The sequence below is a fragment of the Paroedura picta genome, chromosome 2 (genome assembly GCF_049243985.1).
Source record: "Paroedura picta isolate Pp20150507F chromosome 2, Ppicta_v3.0, whole genome shotgun sequence".
In the NCBI taxonomy this organism is placed as follows: Eukaryota; Metazoa; Chordata; class Lepidosauria; order Squamata; family Gekkonidae; genus Paroedura; species Paroedura picta.
This window is the reverse complement of record NC_135370.1, coordinates 140260421-140275786: the sequence shown is the minus strand read 5'-3', so window position 1 is coordinate 140275786 and position 15366 is coordinate 140260421. Positions and strand designations below refer to the sequence as shown.

Genomic DNA, 15366 nt, shown 5'->3' with positions numbered 1-15366 from the left:
ATTATTAAATAGTAAAATAACATTCAAATATAATGTGTGTGGGGAATATACTGGTCTTGGTTCCCCCCTCCCCATTTGATAAGAAGCAATATAATTACGATGGGGGGGGAATTCAGGAGGATAATGCTATTATGCCTGTATTTTCTGAGCTTTTTGTTCTTATTGCTAGCAATATTTTAAAAAACCAATATTGACAGCTGGCATTAAGAAATATTTTTTTGAAATTTTAAAAATCATTGTTACGGCAGTTAAACTGATTAAGTAAAACCACACTGTGTTCTTTATAGAACAGGCCATTTACCTTAAATCCATTATGTTCCTTCGTTCTGCTTCATTGCTTTGTTCACTGTTGGAATAAAGGGACCAAATGCCTTTCATCAGACGTTTTCCTGATTCTGTTTATGTATTGCAATTATGATAGGAAAAATCTATTGGGAAAGAATACATGTAGTTCCGCTAGGAAATAAAAATGAATTCTGCTTTTATATACAAACAACAACATATTTTATATTTACTTACATATAGAAGAGTGTGTGATTCAGGTATGCTCTTTATGGTGATTTTTGACATACAGAAGTAGCATTCTGAATAGGGTATTTGTACAGGTTCTGATTGTCTACTCTAAATTAAAATGTGTTGTTTATGCTGAAAGTAGGAATGAAACATCATTGATAAAATGTGATGGCACTTTGATTTTGTAATTCTGAATGACAGTTGTAGCTCTGCACTGAGATGGCCTACTCCCTTGTCCCTCCATTTACATTTACATTTGTTGATTGTATTTAGACATATGACTTGAGGGGGAGGAAGGAAGAAAGGTTATGATCAGAACAAGAGTATTTAGGAAGTCACCTTGTGCCATTCTGTCTTAGATTCAGAAGTGGGTCCATTTCAGAGTTTGCCATCATCTTCTGATGTTTCTGATACAGAGGTAGACAGTGTCCACATTACAAGTAATAGAGATGATATTATATGTAAAGTGCACTAGGTTTATAACTGGTGCCTTTTTCTTGAAATAGTGTTTACAGCATTTATGAGATGTACATTTTAAAGGTATAAATAATATGGCATTTGGCATATATAGGGTAGCTGATAGTCCATAGTTCTGTGAGACTTTAGGAAACCATGATTGTAAAAATGATGCAATTACAACTCAAAAATAGCAAGTTGAATTGACAGATAATAGTGGAACAGAGGGCCCTATTTGAATGTCTGATTATGACGATGGGGGGGGGAAGTAGTTGAATGTGATGAATACTGCACATCTAAATTTATGGAGATTTTTAAAATGTAATAATAGGACAAAGTAAGGCAATAAACCTTCACCTTTTTTTAGTTCTGATAGTAATTGGTACTAAGGTGTTCTTTGACTTTTCAGGCTTACATTTTTAAATTTTTATCTGCAACATTGTGTTAAGTGTTCAGTGACGTAAATAGGTTCCTCTGAAGGAAATGCCAGTGTGAAGGAGAACTTGTACAGTGTGACTGTAACAGGTGTAAACTAATCCCCAGTTTAGATACTGAGATCTGTTTTATACATCACAAGCTACACTATTGATCACTTCTTAGCAAGCGAATGATTTGGACATACAGTTAACCAGACTGCTACCTATTAAGACATGAACAGATGTGAGATAGTCACTCCTTATTGGTGCTTGTTAGTGTTTCTGTATGTGTTTGTCCATGAACCTGAGGAATTCTTGGCGCTCTTAGCATTCTTCTAACTGATGACACTTGGATGTCTTCCAGTCCATATTCCCCCCGAAGTCTTAAACAATGCTAATTTTAGATACGTTTTAAATTTGTATAGACCTTGATATTTTGTAAAAGCAAAATTTCCAACTGATTGTATGAATTAACACTGGAGCGCTCAACTCAGCACATTTATATTTGTTTTATAGTCAGTAGTAGGTAGTAAACATTTTATTGGAAGTTTATGTGTAGTCAGAGGAAAATATGTTCATACAAATCTCTTTAAATGACAGAAAAATGTAACTCTGATATAGAAAGAATCAACATTAATTATTAGTAATTTAAGTAATATTACTTATTTACATTTGCAGATAAATAGTATTTGTAGAGAAATAGTATTTTTTCATTAGTTGGGGCTGACAATGTAGGACACATTTTCAGATTAATATACTTGTGTTCATGCTGTCAAAACACATTTAGCCTATAGTTTATAGAAAATTAACTGTTAAGAAGGAACATAACCCATCTGAACTTGTCTTTTTTTCAAGCGTAATCATTAGCTATGCAGCTCGTTTGTAATTGTTTGTAAATAAGAATGTTTATGTAGTTGCAGAACTTTGATTTTAAATGTGCAATAATACTCTTGGTAGAACGAGGTAACAGTAAGTGATGGACTTGTTTCCAGTAAAATTCATTAATACCCCCCCCCCCCCACACACACACACACACAGAACCTGGGCTTGTAATTTCTTCTGAATCTTGTTTTGAAAAGATTTCACTTCCCCCAAGAAGGAATTAATGGCCATTATTTATATTGTGTCTTCTAGTAAATGCCACTGAATATTTTAATTAGGGGGGTATATTTCTAAAGATAAGAAAACTAGTGAGAAGAAGTAGAGTTCAACACTTTTTCTTTCTGAAGTGATATTGGAACTTGTTTGAATTTAGGTCCTGATACATACATATGCAGAAGTTTAAACAAATTGATTAACAACGTTATGCTGAGAGTTCTATAGACATGCTTTTTAAATAATGTGGGCATATTTTGGGTGTTTTTTTCCTACTTAAGAGGGTTTTACAATGTAGGAAAACTTTCAACCTTAAGTGAATTATGAGACTGTAATACATAATTTGCCGCTTTTCTCCAATTAAATAATTGATCATGTCTCTTTTGTAATTTATTTATTGTAATCTTTCTACTATATCCATTCTTACATTATTACGATTTTATTTGTATGGTTTACACTGTAAATACTTAAGTGTGAATATGTGCCAATTGGCAGCCTTAGATGTCAGAAGATGTGTTGCAATGAGGAGGTCATTTATGTGAAAGGGAAAGAACATCTCTGAACTTACTGTGTTTTAGTTTTGCATGTAGGTGTTCTGATATGAGAGCCTTATCACAGGTTATATTGCTCTGTATAAAATTGCTAACGTTAAACTTAACGAGAATTAGATTTTTTAGATAGTTTTGGTATACAAATTTTGAAAATTGTGGACCTCCAGTTATATCTGCGGATAAAATTTAGTTCATAGCTTTCTACTTTTAAATGTACTAGTATTGAATACCAGCCATTAGAAGGCATTTTCAGTTGCACAGCTGTCATAGTTCTTTTTACTTTTTATTTTATTTTAAAAATTTGGATCTATTTTAAAGTTCAAATAGAGGTTATAATAATATTTCTGTAAGATGGTTGGGTAGTTTTGATTTTGCTTTGTGGGTATTGTTTATAGTTTTTTTATTTAGAAGATGGCTACAGTCTTTCCATTAAACACATTCTTTGGCTCTTAGAACTTTTAATGTTTATATGTTTTGTCCTTTCTTGATTTGACAGTTGATTTCATGCCTGCTGAAGGAAACATGAAAAAGAAGAAATTGTGTTCAAAACTGAATTGCTTATCTTGAATTGTGTTATAAAATAGTAATACTCTTAAATGTATACTTGTTGCATTGGAGGCTACAATTAAAGGACCACGAGCAGCCTTATTCTTTGCAGACATACTCAGAAATAAATTGAGAAACACTCCAAGATAAGTACATAGGATTGCCATCTTCTTAGACTATAAGAAGTGGAGGGGTAAAATGGTCTACTACCTACAGTCGGGCAGTATAACCAGTGAATTTAGACAGGCTTTCTATAAGTAGTGCACTATGCTGGATGAGGAAGTTGCTGCAAGTGAGCCAAATCATATTCTGTTATTCCAGAATAACTACCAACCTGAAAAAGTTCCTTCTTGATGCCAAATATGGTGATTATTCTTTTCTTGAGACCCTTATGTTAAATCATTTTAAGGGAAACTTAATTAGGTGTAATTCTGTGTAACAAACACATGGATGTACTTCATTTGACGTGTGTTTCAGACTATGGTTTCAGCAAGTATAGTCAGATAATGTTTACAAGTTGAATACTAACTTTGCAACCATTAGTCAATATAAAGTTTCCTTGTGTCTTTTGAAAACTTTGGTGTACACATTTATTTGACAATAACAGTAAATTGAAAGAAGAATGTACTTCACAGCTGGGATTTATACTCTACCTGACTAGTTTACTTAAAAAAGGTTTATGAATAGTAGATATTCTTTATTTTGTTGTATGGTTAACATCTATATTTCGCTGTTGTAGGATACACCTGCATGGGAAGAATGAGTCGTATTAAGAATCCTTATAAGTCAGGCTTATGTTTGGCTTTCAGTTTCAGCATTTAAAACTGTCACAAACTTGCTAGTGGTACGATTAATGAAAAACATTGCAAACAAAATTTTAAATTGTTTTCCGTTATTGGGGAACTGCAACTTAATTACACCGGTAGCATTTCTCTTATAATAATTATACATATCTTAGTAATATGGATGTAATTTCTGAGACTGTAACAAATGAGTCCCTAAGGACAGTCTTCATAAAACGTAACTCCCCAGTTTTAAAAAAATACATGTTTTAAACTCTGGCTTTAAGAAGGTGACAGAAGTAAGTGACCCGTATTTTGGGGAAAGCATGTCTTCTTGTGATAATTAATTTCCCAATCAAATAGGTCTTAACAAAGAATTTGTTAAAACTAGTCTTTCCGATTAATGTATTTGTGCTAGGAAGGAACCAGTTTTTTGTATTGATGTATTGTTTCTGTATTGTCAGACCGCAGATTTTGAGAGCAGACATTTGTGAAGGTTGGGGCTACAAGGAGGGCTCCCCTCCCCCCGATTGCCATCTCATTTCCATCTTCGGACATAGCTATACTTTAACTTAAAACAACATCTGTAGAGGTCTAACTGACAAACATCTCTCTGGGACTCATCACTGCAGTTTGCAGCAGGTGCAGTTGGCATAACAACCCTTCCCTAGAAGAGGTTAGTTTGTTTTTAACATTTATCAGTAGTCCAGAGGGAATGAATGACTGGTAGAGACTGTGAAGGTTGTCAGTTGTCCAGTGTTGGAATGCTGCAGGTAATTGGGCTGGACTGGTGGGAACTGTGGCAGTGTGCTTCTCACGTTGCACTGCAGCTGCTGTTGATCTTAATTAATCTGACCCTTGGAGGCTGCAGTGTCATAGCATAAAATGCACCACATACTACAAATGGATAAGCTATTTTTTCTCCCTGCTCTTGCTGAATATTTTTAAAACACATATAAACTAGCTGATATTGTATGTAAATAAGTAGAGGTTATAAAACCAAGTTGGGTAGAAAAATAAGGAAATACTTAGAGAACGTTTTTGTAAGATGTTTTTAGAGCCTATATGATGTGATCACCCTCTTAGGCTTTATTACTAATGTTTTGAACTAAGTTCTGATAATGTGTAGGGCCTGCTTCAGTCAAAATGTTTTCCACTAGCCATTAATTCTGAATATCAAATACCTACTTGTTCACAAGCAAATATTGTGTGCGTATGGAAATATTTATTTAGTTTCTAGACTAATTAAACTAAGTTCTATTTTTGTAAATTGTAATTAGGGAGTTGGTGACTTCTACCTCTATTTGTTCCATATACTGGTCATATAATAAGGTTTAAAATATTTAACATTCTTCCTTTATGGTAGATATCTAAACAGTTTTTGTTTACACACATATTGAGATAATTGTTTATATTGTGCTGTACTGTTCTGTGCTTTGGAATATAAATGTGTAAATATTGCCAGGCTTAGAAATGTACGCACTTTGAAACGCAGGGTAGTAAGAATCAATTTATTTCTTTTGATCTCCTAAGTTTCAACATATATTGAAGGCAAATATATATATGAACTTTTTGAACTGAGTCGACTTACTTGGCTCATTTGGTATTTGTTTAAGGTTTTAGATTTACTCAGTTCATTGGACATTTCAGCTTCACATGATTGTGTGGTATAATCATGCACAGTCCCATGGACACCATTTAAAACTATTGCTTGCAATTTATAATGGCATAATTTTCAATTATGGTCACGTGTTTCTTCTTACTATGTGTGGACATATAATAACATACTCTCCATAAGTATGTTATAATAACATACTCTCCATAGGTATTCCCTCTGTTATTTCCTGCACTTCAGTCATATCTGCCTTGTCACAACGGGCAGAGTTGTCTAAATAATAATTTTGATTCTTTTAGAAAATGGCTTCAAAATCTGGAATCACTCTGAAATAATCTTCACCCGTGGATTTGTTCACGTTTGTCATCTTGTATTGCCAGCCAGTAAGTTGGGAAAAACGTTGATCTGTCTGTTTGGTCAGTTTGACTTCTGTTTGAAGCCTGCTCTATCTTGCTTAATGTTCAGTTTCAAATCAGAGCATTGGGTTTAATGGGGAAAAATCTTGTTTTGGAAACACAGAAGTTTATGCAGTATCTCCAATCCTCCATTTTTCCTGGTTAAGAGAAAGCATTCAAACAAATTGCAAAGATGATCTGACCTCAAAGCTAGCCAAAAAAAGAAAGAAAGAAAGAAAAAGAAAAAAAAGGAAAAAGAAAGAAGAATTTTCACTTACAAAAATAGAAAAATGTCTTACATGACATATTCATGTGGATAACATTTAACATATTGTGACCAGATGAAGTTCAAAAAGATTAATTTGCTACAGCTCCAAGCCTAGGTAGGTGGGAGAAGAGATTTCTTATATTAGGTAAGCAACATCTCACCAATGAGAAGTGAACTCGAGTGAGTTCTCTTAACCCCTTCCTTCCCAGATCCTCTTGCATGCAGTTAGAATCCAACAACAGTTCTTAATGTTGTACGCAAGAGTATTCAAGTTTCATCTTAACTTGTAGTTCTTCAGATTCATCTCTTGATAGAGGCTTGGTCAGGATGTTGTCCACTATCTCTTCTGTTGAACAGTATTTTATCTCTATTATGCCCTTCTCATATCATGTATTGAAACTTTACTCCATTTTTTCCCTATTGAGAAATCTTATTGTGGCTCTGGTTGTGTTCTTTAAGTGGAAATGGATTTTATTCATCAGTTCTAAATTTCCTTAATAATAGGTCTAAATTACAACAATTATCTGCAGATGCTTTATATTTAGACACGGGAAGACGAACATACTGTAGTTTGCGTTCTGGTTCACGAGATTGGTCTACCTTCATATAGAAAGAAGTACCCACATGTGGATTTACAGTATGAGCTGTCTCCTGCCCATTCTGCATCTGGGTAATTATGTCATTTTGGATTACTAGTGGATGGCAATTTTAGTTTCAAATCTTAAGTTCCTTTTCAGTATTTAACCACTGTTTTCCCTGCAACCCATTCTTTCTTGCTTGATGCACTTGTCTTTCTACTAAGAATCCCTTCCTAACACTAGTTGCAATATTGGATCTCCTAGTGGTTCTTAAGTATAGAAGTTGTCTGCTGGTATTTCTGTACTGATTATCTTTAGGTAAAGGCTCACTTATTTTGGTGTTTGTAAGAAAATCAGTTTCTAGAGGTATTGCCATTGTATTGGCATTTTCTAGACCTAATGCCTATAGGAGTTCAATTGTATTCTGTCCCTGGTTTAGGAGAAATGAACCATCTTTCCTCCCTTTCAATTTGTATGCCTAGGTTATAAGAACCTGCTCAAAGCTCCTTAATATCTGCTTCTCTGTTTAGACACATTACCTCGCTGTTATGGTCCATTTGCCTGTCATAACCCACAATCAGGTCAGCAGCATATACATGGGAATAAAAGTACAATGTCTGTGTTCAGTGTACAGACATGAATCCACTTATTCTGGCTTGAAGCATTGCGCTGTGAGCATAATTTTTCATTCAAGGCACATGTCTGTTTTAGTCCCTTCTGTGGTTTGCAGACTAAATTTGGTTGTTTGGGGCCTATAAAACCTCCTGGCTGCTCCATGTACAAATCTTGACATCTAGATGTTTGCCGTGCACCTTCTTGGATGCTGCTATGCTTAAAAGTATTCTGATTATATTGCATTTCATTACCAGTGCAAAGATTTCATCAAATACTTGACTTTTTAGTTTGGAGTCTTTAGCAACGAATCTGGCTTTGTAGTGTTCCAGAGTTCTGTCTGCATTTAGTTTACCTTAAGCATTCGCTTGCATTCAATGAGATTGTTTCCTGGTGGTAGCTTTGTCAAGGTCCATGTTTTATTTTTGTGTAGAACATTAATTTAGATAATGGGGTTTGATTCCCCAATCTGCCACATGCAGCCAACTGAGTAACCTTGGGGCAATCACACTTTTCTCAGAGCTCTCTCAGCCTCACCTACCTCACAGGGTGTCTGTTGTGGGTAGAAGGATAGGTGATTGTAAGCCACTTTTGAGACTCCTTTGTGTAGTAAAAAGTGGGGTATAGAAAGTAAGCTGTTCTCTTCCTCTACCACCACTACTTCTACCCATGTGTGCTACCTTGAGTTTCTGACACATTTGCTTCAGAATCTGTCTTTTCTTTGTGTGTCTGACATTTCTTCATTGTGCACTGATTCAAGTGCCAGTACTGGTCTTTTCTGAGTCTGTGTTGTGAGCAGTCTATTCTGAAGTTAGTTTGTAGTCTGAATAGTTCTGTCCCACCATTTATTGGGTAGACCTGCGTTCATGAGCATCCTTTGCTCATCTCCAGTAAATATATCAGTTTCCTTTTGCTCATCTCCAGTAAATATATCAGTTTCCTTTTGGCAGTGACATTCTGTTCAGGTGTAAAGCTCATTGACTTCCTGTGCAGGATGCTTTCCTTTGGCAAGAAGGTTTGTGTGTGATATGACAAAATACTACTGTTATCTGTCTGTAGCATTAGAGGATATCTTCCAAACTTGCTAGAAACTATAATGTATCTCTTGAGGAATCTGTGAACTTAATTCTTTTACTTCTAGAAGTATATGAAATCTTTTAAGGCAGCTTCTATAGTTCTTATCAGTAAGTTCTGGAATCTGCAGTTTTCTGCTTGATTTAGCTATCTTTTATTACAGCAAAGTGGAAAAGAACAATGGAGAATGTTTAAAGACAAAACAAGAGGATCTGCTAATCAAAGATTAAGTCCTTTTAAAACATTTACAATAATCTAAGCTGTGAGATTCTGGACCTATACCTATTGGGTTTAATATATATTTAAAAATAAATTTGTCTTGGAAGCACAGAAGTTTATGCCAGGGGTAGTTAAATTGCAGCCCTCCAGATGTCCATGGACTACAATTCCCATGATCCCCTGCCAGCAAATGCTAATGGGAATTGTAGTCCATGGACATCTGGAGGGTCGCAGTTTGACTACCCCTAATTAATGCAGTGTCCTCAATCCTCTACATTTATTGGTTAAAGGAAACTGCTGTTCAATTAAATTACAAAGATGATCTGACTTCAGAGGTAACAAGAGAAAGAAATCCTTATCCATTGTTGTTCCTCTATATATTTATGAAGCAGCCTAGGGGGTGGGACATGTCCGGTTGTCCAAGTTGGAATAGGGCCAATCAGGGTGCTGCCAGCTTTGCCCTGATTGGTCCTGCCCCTGCAGCTCCTGCCCTCCGTCCCTGGACTATAACCTGTTTGCTATCAGACACCTCAGTGCCTAACAGCAGGTAAGAGGAGAGGGCCCTGGGTGAAGGGTTGTGGTGGAAGGCTTGCTAATGAAGGCCTCTTGGCCTGCTAGGCTGGCTATGCTAACAAGGGCCTCTTGGCATGCACCCCCGTCCCATTGGCTGCGAGCTGCTGCCCAAAGCCACCTTAAGCTGCCTGGCCAGGTGCCAGGCAAGGGGGCCCCTTTCAAGGGGGCCCTTTCTTAAGAACGGGCTTTGCAGCTAGTGTTACTTTAAATAGAAACATATGTTATATGTAATATAATATGTAGGTACATTTCAAAAAGGTTGACTTGCTACACCCCAAGCCTAGTAAGAGAGATCCTATACAAGATAATGCCAAATCAAGCAATGACTAAAGAGGCTCAATATCAATGAAATAGTGGGATAAGCTGTCAGGTGTACCGAGTAAGAGAATGTTCTTAATCCTTTCCCTCCCATTCTATTGCTTGTTCTTCATCTTTTTCTATAGTTTCATTTTGGATTATACCATTCATATGATGCAAACCTACATGTGAACATGCTCCTCCAAAACCTTTTTCAAAATATCCAGGAAAAGAAAAAGATTTAAACATGTAACCCAGGCTTTCTCATTAACACTTGGTAAACATTTATCAGGTGACATAACCATAAATGGTCATGTTGACCCACTCACTCCTTCCAAAATGGCCAATGATGGGTCTGGAGGGGATGGGAAAAGGAGAAGTCCCAGATGGACATGTACATATGCGGCATGATCATGTCATTTCTGGGATTAGTCAAAGACTGAACAATATTTCTGGAGTTTCTCAACAGTAAAAAGTTGAGAAAGGTTGATCTAACCTAATTTTTAAGAATATATTAATTACTAAGATTTTTAAAAAACTAGAAAATGACAGGCTTGATGGAGGGTTGACGGGTATTGTTCAGCTATCTTTTAAACATCCAGTTATGATTCTCTTAATGTCTGTGCTGGCGGCAGCAGCGCTTCGGTTAAAATCACCAATAACGCTCGCTGCTGCCGCCAGCGCGGGGATGCCTCCCGGCCTAGGGCTACAGAAGGCCTGTGTTAAGCGAAAGCAGGATCTTCCGTAGTGTCCTGGGTAAGCCAGGGCTGCGGTGGACCGGCTCTGTGCATAATTGCCAGCACCAGGCCTGTTGCCCCCGCCCAGCCCCGACCGGGACACTGTGCACCCCTGCAGGCCCCATGGAGCCTCAGAGCTGGCAGGGGCGACCCCCTGCCCCTACCTGGGCTTGCAGAGGGGGCCTGCCCCCCTCCCACTACCCCCGGGCCGTCTAAACCTCCCCCCCCCCGCCGGCTTACCTTCTGGTCCCGGCATTCAGCGCGGGCGCGCTACTCTGGGGCAGCATGCTCTGCTCCCGTGCAGTAGCTGCCGCCATACATAAGAGGCCCCAGTGGTGCTCTATAAACTTTTATATGTAGACAAGGGTTAAACAGTATGGTGCACTCTGGCGAGAAATAATATTTTTAAAGACATGGTAGCTCATATCATAGAATCATAGAGTTGGAAGGGGCCATGCAGGCCATCTAGTCCAACCCCCTGCTCAACGCAGGATCAGCCCAAAGCATCCAAGAAAAGTGTGTATCCAACCTTTGCTTGAAGACTGCCAGTGTCGAAAAAGACACTGTTTTTGAATTATCAATCCTCTAGGGTTAGTACCAGAAAATAATGTGTATGGATGAACACAAGCTTTTAAAAGGTTTTTGCATGATAATGAAATTGTAGGGCAGTAAGAATGGAGAAAAAACTGTGTCATATTTTTTTTTCTTAAATCTAAATTCAGTGCCAATCCAGTAATTTTATCAGGTAAAACAACAACTAGTGGAACAAAAATTACTACTGTAGTTGCTACATTTTAATAAAAATGTACTTTACAAGTTGACAAATTGCCCATATTAGTTCATATGATTATGACGCCGATAGTCTATCTTTCGTCTACTACCGGTGGTTTTTCACTGGACTTTATGCAGCTTTAAGGCTGGTAGAAAATGATAGTTTTGTTCCTCCAGCTACTGTTACTGAGTTGGACTCTCATTGTCTATTCAGCCTTTCTTGATAGATCTCTCACCTTGCAGAATAAAAACTCTTGGAAAACGGGTGCCGTGGAAAATGCACAATTGATCAAGGCAGTAAGAAAAGGTTCATTGTGCAATAGGGATGTTTTAGGTATGATAGGAATGTGGGGTTACTGCATCATATTGTCTTTTGTATAATGTATGACTCTATTTGAATGCTTCTTATTTAGAATTAGGTAAAACTTATTTCCTCTAAAATATACTATGAAAATGAAATGTGGTATGCATGTTGCATGTTTGAATACTGTTCAGAATATTTCAAATAAAACTTTTTGTTGTAATCATTGGCACAAGTCATTAGACTTGTGACTCTTTGTGATGCATGTAATCACTAATCCAAGTAGTGCATGGATAGTGGATTTTTGCGGTCTGTCCATTTAAAAAAGAGAGATCTGTGTATAGATCTTGCTCCTTTAATTTCTTCCACTAGTCTATTGTTCACTTGAACTGTCAGTTTATTTAATTGATATTTATACTATATATATAAAACTAACACATGCCTCTCCCTATTGCTCTAAAACAGCCTTTCTCAACTTTTTTACTGTTGAGAAACCCCTGAAACATTTTTCAGGCTTCAAGAAACCCCAGTAGTGGTGTGATTATACAGAATATAGTTGGGAAGCATAGTTTTGAACATGGCCCCCCAGCGTCCCTCCCCTTCCTACCTCCCTCCAAGCCCATTATTGGCCATTTGGGGAGGGGGGGGGTCGACTTGATCATATATGTTCATATCACCTGATATGTTTAACAAACTTTAAAAATATATTTTAAAATTAACTCCCAGTTGGGGAAACCTCCCAGGGCCATCAAGAAACCCCAGGGTTTCACGTTACCCCAGTTGAGAAAGCCTGCTCTAGAGTATCTACTTAATGTCTTCCTCTACTTTGTACACTGGTATTTTGAACAAAATAAATTTTAGTACACATGTCGTCCATGATGCCTTAACCCTTCAGATCTACAGAGTTGTTTACATAGGGCCAATCGACACTTTTACAGTATTGTATAGGGCAGTGGTCCCCAACCTTTTTATCATCGGGGACCGGTCAATGCTTGACAATTTTACTGAGGCCCAGATGGGGGCAGCAGCTGCACAGTGCCAAACTGAGGGGGAGCCCCAGCCATGGCGGCCGCTGGAGAGCACCAAAGGTGAGCCGTCGGCAGAGTGGCAGGGCAGCCCCCGAGGCAGCAGCCGGGGAGAAGGACGAGGAGGAGTCGTGGACCGGTACCAACTGATCTGCGGACCGGCACCGGTCCCCGGACCAGGGGTTGGGGAACACTGGTATAGGGGATACAAAATGTGGATGCCTTAATCACATGTATCCATTTTTTTCTTTCATCATACTGGCTTAAGATTTATCATACCACTAATGGAGTAAGTTGGTGCAAGTTATGCAAGGACCAATCTTGGATATTTATTTAATTCATGTGTATCCTTTCTCCCCAATCAGGAGTCAGAGTGGCTTACATCATTCTCCTCTCCTCCATTTTATCCACACCACAGTACTGTGAGATAGGTTAGATAGGCTAATTCCCACTGATATGTCCACGCAGGGGTGTTTAGATTTATTTTTATTCTTTGTGGGGAGAAGTCCAAATTATCCACAATGTGAGGGAATTCTTTCAAAAACCATTTTAAATAGCTTCACCATTAAAAGGGGTGGCATTGTGTCATGTCTGAAATTCAGTGTCCACCCAGAGACACACTGGGTACAGATTTTTATACAGTCAGAATAACATATCCACATTAGGTAATTATCTAATTAATCACGCTGTACAAAGTTAAATAAATATTTATCCAATCAACTCACGGCCTGCTTATCTCTTTAGTTTTGTCAATCTTAAAGCATATGGTGGGGGTGTCTTCCCTTTCTGGGTCAGGTTCCAGTGACTTCCCCCCTCTCTCAGGCAAGTGCTGAGGCACCTTGCAGATACCTTAGTCTGTACAAAGTTTACTCTCCATTCTCTAATGGCAGGATGCTTTACAAAGAACCCTGATGGTTCTGTTGGAAAGGTTCTGTTTCAGTTGATATAATTCACATCAGAATGTCCTTTAGTAACCTGGGGAGCATTTATTTAAGACAAGCATGAGAAACTAAATCATCAGGCTATCCTGGCTGCGGGGGTTTTGAAAGAAAAATACTTAAATTATTCACATCGGAGTGCAGTTTTTATGTTTAACATTCTCCTGTTACAGTTCTATGATGTTAGTCCATATGTTACAGGAGGTGTTCTCTTTAACTTGAAGGTTTTTAATTGATTTGAAAACTAGAAAGAAAATATTGAAGCCTGATTTGGAAACAAAATATGACAGCAAAGATTTCTCAAAAGACAAATGCAAATAATTATGTTTTGAATGAGGGCAGAAAGGCTTCCGCCTTCCTGACATTCCACAAACTATGGAAAACTGAATTATTCAGGAGAGCTTTTTTACACGTGTAATTAGAGTTGTACTGTAATGAAATGTTTCAGACAGATGCTTTGGGAAAGGTATAAGGCTATGGACTTTACTACTGTGTATAGTATGTACCATCTGCTTTTATAGTGTGATCCTCTTTACTATGTAATTTCTTCATTGCCTAACACGCCACGTTAATTCTTAAGCTCTGTTTCTGTTCTGTTTTCATATTTATTCTTGTTTTCAGGTTTCTGCAATCCAAACCGTATTGCTTTGTTCAGTTGGATATCCTGTTGCATTGGTTGTATTTGACTTATATTGTCCAATATGCATTTAGTTTCAGCAAGAAAAAGGGACTATAAATAATGTAAATGAATAATGTATAAATATTAGCTATAAATGCAGTTTAGCACCATTTATCATTAAGTGTTGTGCAGTTAGAAATACAAGACTGAACTAATAGCATTAAGCATCGGTCTGCTGGATCAGACCGAAGTCTTGGATCTGACTGCTCCCTTCATGGTGGTTCCAAGCTAAAAGTTGCATGCTGTCGTTTTCATATTCAACAGTAGGAAGCAAAGGTTACTGAGGGGAAAGTGACATTTTCTGTCTCTAGCTTAACAATTTTGTTTTAAAAAACTTTTAAAGCTGAGCTTCTGTTTTTGTTGTGTTATGTGTTTCTAAGGCATGTGCATTTCAAAACCCTCTTTCCTTTTAAGGTTCCTCATTTTTGGCAATTCTTAAATGGCATTGATGAGCTAAAGTGTGCATGAAGATCTGAAACAGAGGATTTTCAAGCTTGTATATGTTGCACATAAATCTGTACTGCAAAAGAAAAGGAGAAAAGACTGTGTTTGTAGGTATGAGTATGAAATGATTATCCTGATCTGGATTTTGTCAGATCTCAGAAGCTAAACAGGGAAAGCCCAGCTTAGTACTTGGATGGGAGAAGGATATCTGGGGTCGCTACTCATAGACAGGCAATGGCAAACTGCTCCTTGAATGCCTCTTGCATTAAAACTATATGGAGTTGTCATAAATTGGTTGCAACTTGACTGCAAAAAATAAATGAAAAGAAAGATTAGTGCTGTGTATTAACCTAATAGGTAATCTATGTCTGAAGTTTCAAAAATAGGACTGGCAGTAAGAGTCAACATATAACCATGTTTCTAGGGTTATTCCAACCCTAATACTTAATGTTTTTTGATTCCTGGTTACTCACTGCTTAGA

The 15366-nt window shown here is 37.4% G+C and overlaps 1 protein-coding gene across 5 annotated transcripts in view; it reads left to right on the top strand.

Annotated features, from left to right (window-relative positions):
* Positions 1–15366, top strand: part of NOVA1 (NOVA alternative splicing regulator 1) — a 171570-nt gene that overhangs the window by 3150 nt on the left and 153054 nt on the right. The window contains exons 1-2 of one of the 5 annotated variants that reach the window (XM_077323003.1): positions 4879–5035; positions 6274–6357. The exons of the other annotated variants lie outside the window; for them this stretch is intronic. The gene's annotated coding sequence lies outside the window, so the exon portion shown is untranslated. Of the gene's footprint in view, positions 1–4878; positions 5036–6273; positions 6358–15366 lie in introns of those variants that run through there. 5 annotated transcript variants of the gene reach the window in all.